The 15,198-nt window shown below is 40.8% G+C and overlaps 1 pseudogene; it reads right to left on the bottom strand.

The window, feature by feature from the left end:
* Window positions 1-2,895: 2,895 nt before the first annotated feature.
* Window positions 2,896-4,288, bottom strand: LOC147422051 (uncharacterized; annotated as a pseudogene).
* Between the last annotated feature and the right edge of the window lie 10,910 nt (window positions 4,289-15,198).

Genomic DNA, 15,198 nt, shown 5'->3' on the forward strand with positions numbered 1-15,198 from the left:
ATCCCTACATGGGAGGGGGCGAGCCCCAAAGCTAGGGGATGAGAGAGAAAGCCACACACACACACACAGGCTCCCTTTACAAAAAGGGAATGAGGGACACATGTCAGCTCCCTAGGCCAGATGCCCACAAGGTGTGCCCAATGCCTATTGGAAGACCCTTGAAGTGGACCAATGAGAATTAAGCTAGAGTAAATCTAGTTTAATTAATTTAAAAACATTTAATAAAAGAAACCAATAAGAATTAAGTGTCCTAGAAGACTATTGGGCAGTCTCCCAAGGGGTCCAATGAGCATTCAGGAGCCCCATGGCTTGCCTGATTCCTATTGGCCAGGAGGCAAAGGGGTCCAATGAGAGTTTAGTTTAATTATTTAATTACCTAAAGCTCTCACAAAAGGGGAAAGGGGGACACATGTCAGAAGGCTATCACTTATGCTGCTTAATCCCTATTGGCTTGACCTAGGGAGGTCCAATGAGGCAAAAGCCAGACTTACTTAGCAGCTAGGGCTCGCCCAAGAGAGGGGGGGGGCTGATTTTTGCTTGGCATTGACACACACACTCTCACACTTGACCATGTGTGAAGGGAAAATACTCTATCTCCTCCCAAGCTTTAATGGAGAGCTCATCACCTACTCCAAGCTTGTGAGATAGAAGCCTACATCAACACTCTCTTGGCATGTGGATGCAAATCCAACCAAGAGCCAAGCTTCAATGCATGCTCATCTTCTCTACCAAGCTAATTACTAAGCTAAGCTATGCTAATATGAGTGATTATGTGAGGAGATGTACTTCTTTCTCGTAAGATACTTCTTTTTCCTCTCAATCTACTCTCATACCCTGCTAGCTCTCACCATCTTCGAAGGTGTGTGAGGTCTTGGGTCTGAGAACGGGGATAATTCAAGTTGTGTTTGATTAAGTGTTTTGCTTGGTGTATGAAGCTTCCATCTTCATTGCACTAGCTAGTCTTGAAGGAACACAAAGAATTGTATTGTACAATGTCTCTCTTGATGGGAGAAACCATAATACAAAGCCTTTTGGAGGGGGGGACCAGCTCCATGCAAATCCGGTCCTCAGCTGTTGTCAATAGCTTAATTGCTCTCTCTCTTTTGAAAGTATTGTCGATGCTATCTAACTAGGTGTTATGCTTTTTGTTGCTCTCTCTCCACCCAAGCACTCTTGTAATTCTCATTAGGAATCTATTCTAATGAAATGCCCACTATGTTCATGCTAAATTCCGCTACACATAAGATTTTAGGCCATTAAATGTTACAGCCTCCCTCACAGAAGCTCATGATGTTGAGGTAAGTCACAATGTGGGAATTATTGTGAGAAATTGTCCAAAACTCCCTCCCTCTCTCTCTCTCTCTCTCGCGTGCGCGCACACACACACACACACATATTTCGAAGCTTTCATAAAAACATTGTTTCAACCAATGAGAAAGAGTAAACAAAGACAACTTTGTGAATTTTCTTTGTCAACATAAAAAAGAATTTCTCCGTTTGTAACACTAAAACGAGCAATTTTTTTCCAGTTCCCATAAGCAACACCTTGCAATCTAAGTGCAGGTATCTTGGAATTTAAGCCAATGGAAGATATGCACAAAGGGTTCAATTTATCCAAAATAAGGTTTGAGAGCTTTACAGGTTGATAGCTTATGAGATACATATTGTACCTAAAGTGTTAGTTTACAAAGTAGTGTCTTGTCTCTTGACATCCTTCTTAATTGATTGAACCATTTGCAGGCTATCAAACCGTTTTTGATAGGCTACCTAAATGACTGAGAGACTCTATAGAGGGGCAAACCGTAATACGCACAAGGTCAGTATTCACCACACGGCCATTCTGAGCTGACACGGTTTTAATTATCCATGTCTATTAGTCTTACCTTGTTTGTGTGTCTCTTCGGAGATACTTTGAGGATTCCCATAAGGTAACACATGAGTGAAGGAAGGGGGTTTATATTAGGGAGCAAAGGTGCATTTTACAAACAATGGTCTCATGTATAGGAGTTAAAGAAAAAGGACATTTTGTGCATGCACTTAAAGGCCCAAGAGTAGGTTCTATAGTTTTTCTAAAAGAAACTCAGAGGTGAATCTTTCTAGATGCAACGTGCGAAGCGCGAAGCAGGAAAGAAAAGGAAAATAAAGAAAGATCCTCCTCATGCAGAGTGATCGGGTGAGGTGGCAAGGAAGTCAGTGTCTCTCTCTCTCTCTCTCTCTCTCTCTGTCTCTCTCTGTGTGTGTGTGTGTGTGTGTGTGTGTGTGTGTGTGTGTGTGAAAGAAGGTAGCGACTCGTGGACTGAAAAAGAAACCTACTCTGGGGTGCAAACCTATGTTTCTTAAGGTGATTTTTGAAGAGTTGCATGGCTTTGGTTGTTGGAAGCTTGTAGCAGTGCAAGTAGGCTGCCATGGGCGACGTGAGAAAATTGACGATCAGATTGTTAGCGAGGCTTGTGGCAGGTGCATGAGAAATCATGGGTTGTTGGAGAAACATGGTGGATAGGGGTAGGCAAGAGATAGGGAGGAAGGAGATGAAATCAAAGAGGGGATGTAGAGGGGAATCTCCATAGGCAAGAGAAGGATCTCTTGGATTATTAGATTCTTTAAATGTGGAGCCAGTAGTAGTAGTAGTAGGGGGTAGCAGCTGGAAGAAATTCCAATAAACGCAAAATAAATGGGGAGATGCTGCCGACTGCACTCGCTGTCTACCAGGCCCATTGTCTGTCTCTGTTTCTATTTCTAAAAACTCGAACGTAACGTTCAAGGCTATCTCTTGCGACTGATATTGAGACACATGCGTGCATCTCCTCTCTCCCTCTCTCTTTACGAGGCCTTTTTCCATCTGCAAAGAAGCCCTCTATGGGCTTGTTATGTGGACCTGAGACAGCGTGCGTCTCTCTCTCTCTCTCTCTCTCTCTCTCTCACACTGTGTGTGTGTGTGTGTATAGGCCTACTTCACGAATCTCTCTCTTTGTCTCGCTTGCCACATGTCTGCAACAATGCCTCCTGCTGAAGAATTCTATGTCGTGCTTGTTTTGCGGTTGAAAGGTAATTCTAGGCTGGTTGAAGGCTAGATGTTGAGGGGCAGCAGTTAAAGGTGGAGAGGGAGGGCGATGAGTGTATGCGGGGGAGCATTGGCGATGGCAATGGCAAGTGCAACGGTGCACATAGGCGGGAAAGCTTAGGCTTAAAGCCAGGGACTCCAAATGGAGGAGGGGGAAGGGAATCTGGTTAACGAAAGGGTTATTTTTTTTAAGTGTTGGCCGGTAGTATAAGTATGGTATGGGTATGTATCACAAAATGGTGCCTTGGGGTATGCATGTGGCACATCTACATGCAAATTAGACCTTCACAACCAATGGTTGTGTTCGAGCCTTGGAGGGTGCATATAAAAGAAAATAACACCAAAGCAACAATAGAACTCAGAGGGCTCAAGTATCGCCTTGCACTCAAGACCTCAAAGTCAATCTATGTCTGAATCTTCATCCTCATCCTCATCCTCATGCTCCCTTTCCTCATCCTCATCCTCATCATCAGAATCATCCGCCTCCGAACCCCAACCCTCGTCATAATCCTCATCATAATTGTTTTGTTCATGACCATCGCCATCGTAATCATCATCCTCTACTTCCATGCCATCGCTTGATGCAGAACTCTCCTCCTCTGTGGATGTTTCTTCCGCAATATGCTCTTCATTAATGTCACTATCAGCGGCAAATGCTAGACCCAATGAGTCCAAATTAGAGCGAGCATATCTGACATAACTATCAATGAGCGAGACCAGGCGATTCAGAGCCATGCATTGGTCAGAGAGGCCAAAGACGAGGCGGAGAAAGGAAGGGTTGGATGGGCGGATGTCGATGATCTGCAGGTAAAGGGGAGACATGGAATGATTGAAGAGGTGAATGCGGCGGGCGAGAAAGTGAGAGAGGCAGGAGAGAGTGCATGCCGTCTCCATCATTTTGAGCCGGCAGCAGGTTGTACATCTCCATGACAGAAGCCATCCAAATAAATGGAAAAGGTGCTGTCTAAATAATAGAATGAAGTGGAGATATTTGCAGGAAGCTGATGGCAGAGAGCTAGACAGAAGCTCCCTGCGACGGAGGGCGCACCGAGCGCGTTAAGGTGGGACTCGAGGTGCCTCTTTGTGAGAACGAAGGGTAGAATGTCGACCACTCTCGTCATCTCCATATCTGGTGTGAGCCACCAGTCGTCTGGCCATCCCTCTGGACGAAACCCATGCATGAAATCGTATGACGTACTCTCATGAATACTCGCCATCGCTGAGCATTCTGCGCTCTCTCTCTCTCTCTCTCTCTCTCTCTGATCACATACACACTCTATCAGCCCTCTCTCTCCCCCCGCCCCCAACAGACTTCTCTTGCCAATCGACATATCTCTTCCTACACCAAAATCTCTATAAAAGTGGCCTTAGGCGAAATAGAGAACCATAGTGGACCAATGAATACACCCTGGTGCTCGGTTGGCCTTATCATAGAAATTAATGTGTGAATTGATGTAAATGCATCATAGTAGTTAAAATGTGAGTATGATACTATCGATAAGGCTGGTTACACACAGAATGCCCAAGTTTGGGCATGCTTGCGTGGATTCCAGGTGGCAACGTCGAATTCGATGTGCAAAAAGTGGAGTGCCCAAGACAAGGGACAGCCAAGCTCCCCTGTCCATCTATGGGCGGGGGTGGAGCTCACGTCGCGACAGCAGGAAGACTCTGACGCAACCAATAGCCTACGCACCAACTGTTGCAATTTGCAGCTTTTATTTTATTGTTACTTAAGGTTGGGCAGGCAGGTGTGTAAAGCTCACCTGCCCACCCCAAATTGAACGTGAGGCAGTGCCAATTAGTGTGTAAATGCCCTAAATTGCTCGATAAGTGTTTTTCTAGACAAAAAAGATAAAACAAAAAAAAGGAGAGAATTTTGTGAAACGCATTTATGAAATCAAGACGATTTCTTTTTTTGTAAAGCACACACGTAATTTTTCCACCAAGGCAAAACACTAACTTTATGTGTAATGTCTTCACTTGAAGTTTGCATGACAAAAATATCGCCTTTGAGGATCACAGTTCAATAAGTACAGAAAGTGTGTGGGGGCCTTCTTGTCTCGGATGTCGTCTCCTGGAATGCATTGAGTGCGGTATATGCCCAACTTGGGGCCAAGAATCTCTTGATTGTTTTCGTTAGATGCGAAGCAAGGGTGTCTCTCTGGGTGCAATCACATACGCTTGGCACTGCCTTGGTCCACATGTATGCCAAATGTGCACTTCTTAAAGCACAACATGTTTGCAACTAAGACACTTCCTCTATATGCGCTAACTAAGAAGGGAAACAAGTTTATCTGGATTGAAGAATGCGAGCAGTGTTTCTAGTGCTTAAAAGATGCGATTAGCACGAAGCCAATGCTTTGCAAGCCAAACTGGGATGTGATTTTCCATGTACATGTACATGCTTCTGGCATGGTGATGGGAGCTATACTAGCCCAGCTTGATGGAAAGATGGACTACCCAGTTTACTTCGACAGTCGCAAGTTCAACATGGCTGAAGAGGGGTACTCAACCATTGAAAGAGAAGCACTGGGAATGGTATTCAGCACTACCAAGTTCATACACTATCTACTGGGCAAATTGTTTCATTTCTATGTAGACCATCAAGCTCTATTCATTCTGATCAACAAGGTAATAATTATACAAGGAAGGTTAATCAGATGGATGATGTTCTTAATGGAGTTTGAATTCAAGATTTTTCATAAGTCGGGGAAAACTCACTGTGGAGCAGACTACCTTTCCGGAAGCATAGAGGGTTTTTTAGAAACATTGCTGAGAGATGAGTCAGTAGATACGAGTTATTTCAAAATACAGCTGAAGAGGAACCAGACCCAGGGGCCAAAAGAGCAAGATGTGTATGATTTTCTTCAGTTGGAAAAACTCCCAGACGATTGATTCCATAACAAGAAAAAGGCACTGATCATAAAAAGTATGAAATTTGCCATCATTGTTGGAGTACTATATAAATTACGCATTGATGGTGTACTTTGCATATGTGTGCCAATAAAAGAAAGAATGCAAGTGATTACTAAAGCTCATAATGGAGATGCAAGAGGACACTTTTCAACTGATATCACATATAATAAGATTTTTCAGGTAGAATTGTGGTGGCAAACAATGATGGTTGATATCAGATCTTTTTGTAAAACTTGTGACATTTGCCAGAGAATGGAAAGGAAAATGTTAGCAGCAAGCTAACACGGATACCATTTTTCGGAGTTCTCTTTGTAAAACACTTATTATTTTGATAAATTGAGAATATTGTAACTCTTATTTTTTCAAATAAACTCTGTAATTAATGAGCCGGGGCTACAAGCTTCCAGATTGTATCAACCTATCATTTCCCAGCTTTGGTAGAACTCTAGATTATTAGTTTTGACCACCAAAAAACCTTGGCTAAGGTATAAAAGCCAATTTTTGTAAGTTTTCTATAAGTTTTTGGATAAGAAATACACAGCGTGAGCTAACGTCGCTCACTCCTCTCCTTCTCACACTTCTTACTCCGTCTCCGATAGTCGAGTTTGTTGCATTGCAACCGCAGGTAAGAGCTCTACGCATTGACGTAAGCAGTTCACAATATTTCGTAGCTTTTAGCGTCGCCGATCTGCGGTCTAATTTTACCATAACTAGGAATTTACACTTTCAAATCAAAAACTAAGCATAGGCGGAGTATTGGGACATCATTGCTAAGCATTTAGATGCATTCTAAGTCGAAAATGACTAGGTCAAAAATTCACTATTGTTAATAATCCCGAGTTTGGAACTTGACATAAAGTGGGGTTTGAGAGCATAAGCATGTGTGCTTAGGTCTTATAAACTTTTCCTAGAAGTTTCCTTATATTTGGATGTCATCTGATGCTGTAATGGATGTGATTTGTTTGCCAAGATGAGCGATTGGCTTTTGGTGATTTCAGTCACTTGAGTGTAGCTTGAGTTAGGTGCGAGTTGTTAGTTGTTTTCCTAGAGATTGACACCCTCTTGTAGCCTCTATGCACTCGTCGAGTCAGCTTCATCCCATGGATTGACAAATTGATCGTGGTTCTCGCTAATACTGCAATAAGATAGAATGGTGAGATTAGACATGCGTCCGACATTTGGCGCCGTTGTCGGGGATCGAAGAGACCTAAACTAGGAAAAAATACGAGCATCTTGTGAAGTTATCCTTTAACTTCCTCTAGGTTCGCCTAGAGTTCAAAACTTTCTTTTAGAAACCGCATAGCTTAAGATTGTCGTCTTTTGCTGTGTAGAGGTAGCTTCTGAGTGCCTTTAGGATTGTAGGATTGTAGAGATAGATTAGGATTTTGAGAATGATTGGTAGACGAGACAAGTCTTAAGATCAGTGCTCAGAAAACCATAAAAGACAAGAAAACGAGTGTTTGTGGACACTTTCCACAACCCCATTGCATGAGAATCTAGGAGTAGGTAAGTAGGATCCGAGGTGGATTTCAGAACATTGCTCTCTCTGAAAGAATCAAGTGTGAGTTGTTATTGGAAGTTGCAGAATTTCGGGTCTACGGCTAGAAATAGCTCAAAAAGACTCGAAACCACTCAATCCGACTGGAAAGTAAGCTTAAAATTTGTCTGAACCAGTTGGTAAGCTCAAAGACACTTCGAGGTAAAAATTTGAAGAGTTGGCCAAAACTCAGATTATTTACTTTTTCTTGATATTTTAGGCCAAATTAAGTTTTTACTTAATTCATAGGCTTAAAATAGCTCATGTAAAGACTGTTTTTGAAAAAATTACAAAAAAGTGTTCATTTCAAGTCTGAAGTCAATAATCACGATTATTAATTTTTTGCTCTAAATTAACCAAGGTTCATACCATTGACTCATTGCATGTGTACAAACAACTTTTGTAAAGGCCCAAGAGATTTGGATCACCAAACTGGCAAAAAACTGTGCAAAAATTAAAGTTCGTACTGACTTTTTGAATCTTGAGTGTAACTTTGGAAAAAATTTGTCCAAACTTGTTGAAAATTGATTCATGGGCTTATTTGATGTGATAAACATGTGTACATGCTCAGTTGACCAAAAATTTACAAAAAGTTGTCATTTGTAAATAATCGTGATTATTTACATATGTCCCATTTTTCAAATTTTTTGACCAAGTCAGCATACCACTAGTTTTAACATGTTGTAATAAGCCCACAAACCAAATTTGGTAAGCTTTGGATCACTGGATTAAAAATTATGACTAAATTTGCAAAGTTAGTCTGCGTACAGATAATTAATGACCATTTTGATGACCATTTGACCAAAAAAATATCCAAACTTGATAAAACTTTGCTAGTGACCTTGACTTAAGGTGCTTAATAGATTTGTGTCAAATTTGGAGCAAAAAGTTACAAAAATATAGATGGAGTAAATAATCACGATTATTTATATCTCCTTCAAAACTTGAGAAATTTGCACATTTGAGTATACCACAAGGTCAAGCATATCAAGTAGACCTCACAAAGTGAAATTTGGATCACAAAAGTGAGACCTAAGCCAGATTCTCAAAATCAGAGTCTGCGGACACAAAACAATTGATAAAATTGATCGGATTTTGTCCAAACTTGTTGAAACTTGTCTAGGGACTTTAACAAGTTGTATACTTGCCAAACCAATCCAAAAAGTGTCAAAAACTGACAAAAGGAAATAATCGTGATTATTTACTACTGTTATCCAAAGACATCAATTTTGACTTTTGAACTTATACACTGTTAGACCAACATAAAATAAAGTCGCTGGGCAATTTTGGGTTCAATCGGATCAAAACTGGTACATGTTCACTCAGTTTCCAGGTTGCAGATTAAACCTTTGAATTTTTGCTAAAGTCAAATCTGAAAGTCAAATTTTGACTCCCATAGCTCGATTTGAAGTGATACACATAGATCGATCACGAGAGTTAGCAAAAACTCTACTGTCTTTATAGAAGAATAGCTAACTTCATCAAATTTGTACAGGAATCAGGTTGCAAACGAGGAATCAGTGACTTGATAGAAAGTTGCAATCGAATCAAGTGGAAATTGCGACAGGTCAATCCACAGGTAAGTACTCTATCGAGGGCTTCATAAGTCTATATGAACCTTAGATCTGATCGTGTACTAGAAAATCAGGGCATACTCGGAGAAACCTCCAATAGAGTATTCACCGAAGAAAGCGTGAATCAAGGCAATTCCTTGCACACAATTCTTGAAGAAGTCTCACACTTTTTCAAATTCAATATCCGAAATGTCTTCTTACTCGACTCATTCAAAAATCGGAACGACGATACGCTATAATCATATACTCTCTTTATACAAGACTAACCGCCATGGAGCCCAAGTTTACTTGGGCCTTAACGAGGAGTATGATATTCGCATTGATGACCATGGTAATGAGTTTGAAGAAGAGATTAGGGCAAACAAACAAGGAAAAATGTACATGGACAGAAATGGAACTCAGTATGTACAAGTCAAAAACCCTGATGTGGTAGACAAATGGGGGTTAGAAGTAAACACCATAATCCCAGATATGTCAGCAAAAGAAGGACCACCAACTTTAGCATTCGGGGATATGATCAAGTAGATTTGAAGCCTTTGAAACGGCTTAGTACGGATAACCCTAGGATCGGAGTATATTGTTGGGAAGACAGAAACATAAAAGACCTTTTGTGGACTTCGCATGCCAAACCAGGACAACTAACGGCCATGAAGATCATCTACATCTTCAAGATCAAAGATAAGGGATCAGCAGACCTACCAACGTACCTGTTTAGGGATTGTTATAACAACACTTTGTTATGATGACTCCTAAGGAGGTAGAACAAACCAAATTCCAAGGGTATTCCATACGGGATTGGATATTGGGACAAGGACCAGAAACCATTCCAAGAGATGAAGATCGTGAGAGATCATCTGAGAGTAATGTGAAGAAACCAGAAACCACCTCATCACGTAGAAAACCGGGTGATAATAAGGCCAGTCCAGGGCTACATGAGTCAGTATTTCCAACAGACTGGTTTGAAGGACTCGGAACAGAACGAACTGCCAGGAGACCGGGAGTTGAGCCAAATAGACGGGTCAGACCAACTGATTTTCAGAAATGTGTCAGAAAATACAGTGGATTAGGGGATCCATACGACCACTTAGCAAGCTTTAAGCAAGTGCTAGTAGCAGAACGTATATTCGATTTCCATACTCAATTTGAGGGGTTTGGAATGACATTAGAAGGAAAAGCATTGACATGGTTCCAAAACATTCCACCAAGGTCAATCATGGACTTGAACACATTAGCTCAAGGATTTGTAGCTGCTTGTTCCAAAATGGGGATCAAACATAATACGGTAGCTCAAATCTACAGCTTTAAACAGAAACATGGTGAGTCTATTAGGGATTGTGCAAATCGAATGAAACAACACATTGCCAGATGCCCAAGGCTAGAGATACCTACAGAAGAACGACTTGTATCCTTGTTTCTAGAGGGACTGCTAAACAAAGAACTTCATGCTATACTCTATAGTAAAAAGCATACAACCCTAGAGGAGTGTGTGTCAGATGCTATTGACTTAGGGGACAATTGTGATATTTTCAACGAAGAAGATGTCCCTAAGGATAACCAAAGCGAGAAAATAGCATCCACTAAACCAGTACAAGTGGGAACGACTGCTGCAGCACCACTCTCAGCTATCGAAGATATGCTTAAAAGGATGAATGACATGATGAACAACATGCAAAAAGCACCTATGAGGGGACCAGGACAAGGAATGCCTCAACAGGGACAACCAACTAGGCCACAAAAATGGTGTGCGATTGAGGGCAAATGGACCAACCATGAGACCCACGAGTGCTACTTCAGACCAAAGTATGATGGGAATGTTCAATACGTGCCAATGAGGCCACAAGGACAACCCATGTACAGATATCAACCTAATATGGCCCAAGCTAAAAGACCACCGATGGGTATGGAAAGACCTCAACTTCTATTGGGACAACAACCTCCGTACCCAAGACATAATGCAGTGCCTGTAAAGTACATGCACTCTGAAGGAGTCATAGATGAACAAGCATTAGTGCCATTTACACCCTATGCAGAGCCTAGTCCATCTACAGTAATGGTAGATGGAGATTGGTATAATTCATATCCACCACCAATGGAAGAAACCGTGACTTATGCTCCACAAGAGATCGTACCAATGTATTATGTAGCTAATCAAGGTGTTAGACCTCACATGGTAAGACCCATGATGAAGCCAAGAATAGGAAACTGTCATAAATGTGGTGCTGGTGATCACTGGAAAAATGAATGTCCAGAGCCTGACAAAAACCTCAAACCAGTGAAGCCTATTGCATACAATGTTGCAAAAGGGGAGGACACTTTCCAAAAGATTGTCCTAAAAATCCTTTAAGCAAAGGTAAAACGGTAGTAAACGTAGTCCAAATGATACCTAGTAGCTCATCAAAGAGTGAACCGATTGTTCCAATCAAGGTAATCACTAGAGCCCAAACCAAGAAAAAGAAACATAACTCCTCTAACGATTCAAAAAATACAAAAGTTTCCTCTCAAAGAATCAAAAGGAGCAGAAGCAAAAGATATGAGATGAGAAAACAAAAACAATGGGTTGAAATCGAGGAGAAAGCAAAACAGCTATTCCAGGAAAAGTTGAAAGAAACTGGAAGTGAATTCAAGGAAACAACCGTGAAATCTGGAGGATCCATTCTGGTTGATAAAATTTTTGAGTCTATTAATGCTACCTTGGAAGCCTACCAAGCAGGACTTAAAGCAGGCCAAAACATGGAAAACAAATGGAAGATTATCCTTCTCCAAACATGGAAGGAGCTAAGCTGGAAGCTTATCAAAATTTGGTAAGAATCACGCAAGAAATGCTGGAAAAACAAAAGCCCAAGCTTGAAAGTATTGCTCAACCTGAAGAGCTTGTGGTCAGAGACACTAAAGAAAAATCCAAGGTGGTGGCAGGGCCCCACCTTGAAACAAAAGAACCAGAGCTTATAGTGCATGACAGCGAAGATGCCTTAGATGGAATTCCATTCGTAGAGGAAGACTGGCCAAGACACTTATGGAAAAAAGTTAGAGAGATCAATGATGGGAGCCTAACTCTGAAGTCAGCTCCTATAGAGGAAGTCTGGTTGGATAACCTACCTTTTGATGTGAACATCGATGTACAATCCTTGTACAGGGATTGTGGATCTGAAGGTTTAGGAATGTCGAAACCATTGACCTTGAAAACATTACCCTCTTACTTGGGAGATAACGAAGATGACTCCATAGTGTGTAAGACCACTCAAGTAAAAAGAGTTGAACAGACCTTAGAAGTAGAAAACATTCATTCAATCATGTCTACACCCATCCAATACACTCTCACCTTGGGAGAGTTGTTAAAACTCAGACCGTACTTATGGAATGATTTACAGAAAAACCCTAGAGAAGGTGAGGATACCGGGGTTAATCTCAAAAAAATTGGAAAAATTGAAAAGTGAAATGGACAATAAAGATATTTGATATGTTCCCATGAACAAAGTCGGAGAATATTATGAAAGGCAAGAAGGAAACACCACCCTCCTAGTGAAATATAATGACATTGAAACCATGGAGATATTGGATAGTGGAGCAGGCATAGCCCTAGCCACTAAAGTAGTATGGGAATCTTGGAGACAACCAGCCATTAGACAAACTCGAATGAAATTGCAATTGGCTGACGGACACATTGAGAGAACATTAGGGCTGCCTCAAAAGGTGATAGTCAATTCCTGTGGAATTTAATATCAACACACTTTTGCCATAGTAGACTTTGGGAAAAAACTCAACTATGAAATCATATTGGGAAGACCTTTCATGCGACAGGTATAGCTTATCCAAGATTGGGGAAACAATTATCTGTACTTGAAGCAAGTGGGATCTATAACAAGAGTAAATCTAAAAGATCACACTTATAGAGATGTCATGAAAACACCCATATAGGAGTTTGATTCAGTCTCTTCGGCTGAAACCAAGCTTTCATCCTGGTTAAACAAAGACACTCCTATTTGGATGTGTGGGGCGTCAAAAAATGGAAGCTTAAGACGAGAAAAATGTATCCTAGAAAGGGACTGCACAAACGAAGCCTATGTACCTGAACCCTTTCCAGAGCATTTGTTTAATCCATTTGAGTGGACTCAAATTTTAACGACCATGGATGTATGTGTGAATAAGTCTATGCCTACTCAATTTTGCAATGAGGATGGCTATGACATAATTCCCATCCAAATGATTTCAATTCTCAACATCGAAGACGAAGATGAGGAACCCAAGGACTTAATGAAAGCTCAACAAATCTTTTCAGACCTCTATTACGATGCCACTGATGAGTTAGATAAACACTCGGCTACCTTAGAAGGTTTAGGGTCAGAAAAAGAACATATGAGAGCTAAGATACTCTTAAAAGGAGGGGAGGAAAATTTTGTTGACTTTCCAAACCAAAAATCGAGAAGTCAAAAATGGTATACACGAAAGAGAGACACCAGAATTGTGAAAACACAACCTATGCCATCAGTCTCCAGTAGAACACAATTCCTGATGCAGATAGATGTAAATGATTGTGTCAAGGATAAAATCACTGGCAAATATCCTTCAAACAAAAATTCAGAAATGTCTCAAACATCAAGAAAAACAAGGAAGGGTTCTCAAGCAAACCCACAGGATAAGAAACCACTCATGACACGAGTCGAGCGGAAAAAGAAATATCAAGAGTTGAAAAAAGCTCTAAAGGAGATATACACGACCGAAATGGAAACCACGGAAGAGGATGGTAAGAATGTAATGAGCGTTCCATCCCATTATAAAAAGTATACTCTCCAAGATCAAAAATTATAGTCGAACAACCTGTTAGGGAACTACAGAAACAGGCCGTCTTATGAAGAGCCTAAAAACGCTAAAAAGATAGACTTGGCTGAACCAGGAGAAGAGCCTAGACCTGCTTACATTGCAAATGACCTGACAGAAGAAGAAGAAGAATCTTGTTGAGCTTGCTAAAGGAATACCGAGATATCTTCGCTTGGTCTTACAAATATCTCAAGGGTGTTGATCCATAAATCTGTCAACATACCATACCGATGAGAGATGATGCGAAACCAAGTAGACAAAGGCCATACACATATAATGAAACATTTGCTAGAAAGATAAAAGAAGAGATTGAAAAACTAAAGGAATCCAAATTCATTTACAAAATTGAACACACAGATTGGGTGTCTCCAATTGTGGTAGTACCCAAGAAAAATAGAAAATTATGAGTGTGTGTTAATCTCAAAAAGGTGAATGCAGCTACTATTAGAGACAACTTTTCTCTTCCAATCACTGAGCATGTTTTAGAGCGAGTTGCAAGAAAAGAAGCTTACAGCTTCTTAGACGGCTTTTCGGGATACAATCAACTTTTGGTTGACCCAAAAGATCAACATAAAACTACTTTTGCAACAGAATGGGATATATTTGCCTATCGGGTTATGACGTTTGGGTTAACTAATGCTCCAGCCACATTTCAAAGGTTGATGAGCCATGCTTTCAAAGAGTATCTTAGGAAATTCTTAGAAGTATATATGGATGATCTATGCATACATTCATCAATCCGGGCTGATCATTTTGAACACCTCAAAAAGGTATTCAAAAAATATAGACTTTATAGGATTTGCTTAAATCCTGAAAAGTACACATTCATGGGTAGACAAGGAAAATTTCTTGGACATATAGTGTCTAAAAATGGCATCACTATTGATATTGAGAAGATTCATGTCATTGCTGATTTGCATAGACCAACAACAGTCAAGGGGGTACAAGCCTTCATGGGGCATTGTAGATATTATCGACGGTTCATCTACATGTACGCTATAATTCCAAAACCCATGAATAGCTTGATTACACACTTTGAATGGACCAAGGCATGTGAAGAATCCTTCATGAAGCTTAAGCAAGCTCTCACCTCAGCTCCAATATTGAAAGCACCAGATTGGAATAAGGTATTCCACATATATGTAGATGCTTCCAGTTTTGCTATCAGTTGTATACTAGCTCAACCAGGAGACGAGAAAATTGACTTTCCTATTTCTTATGCTAGCCGACAATTGAACATGGCGGAAAAGAATTAGACCACCACCGAAAGGGAAGGATTAGGAATGATCTATGCC

The sequence above is a fragment of the Adiantum capillus-veneris genome, chromosome 27 (genome assembly GCF_014529385.1).
Source record: "Adiantum capillus-veneris isolate H3 chromosome 27, ASM1452938v2, whole genome shotgun sequence".
Classification (NCBI taxonomy): domain Eukaryota; kingdom Viridiplantae; phylum Streptophyta; class Polypodiopsida; order Polypodiales; family Pteridaceae; genus Adiantum; species Adiantum capillus-veneris.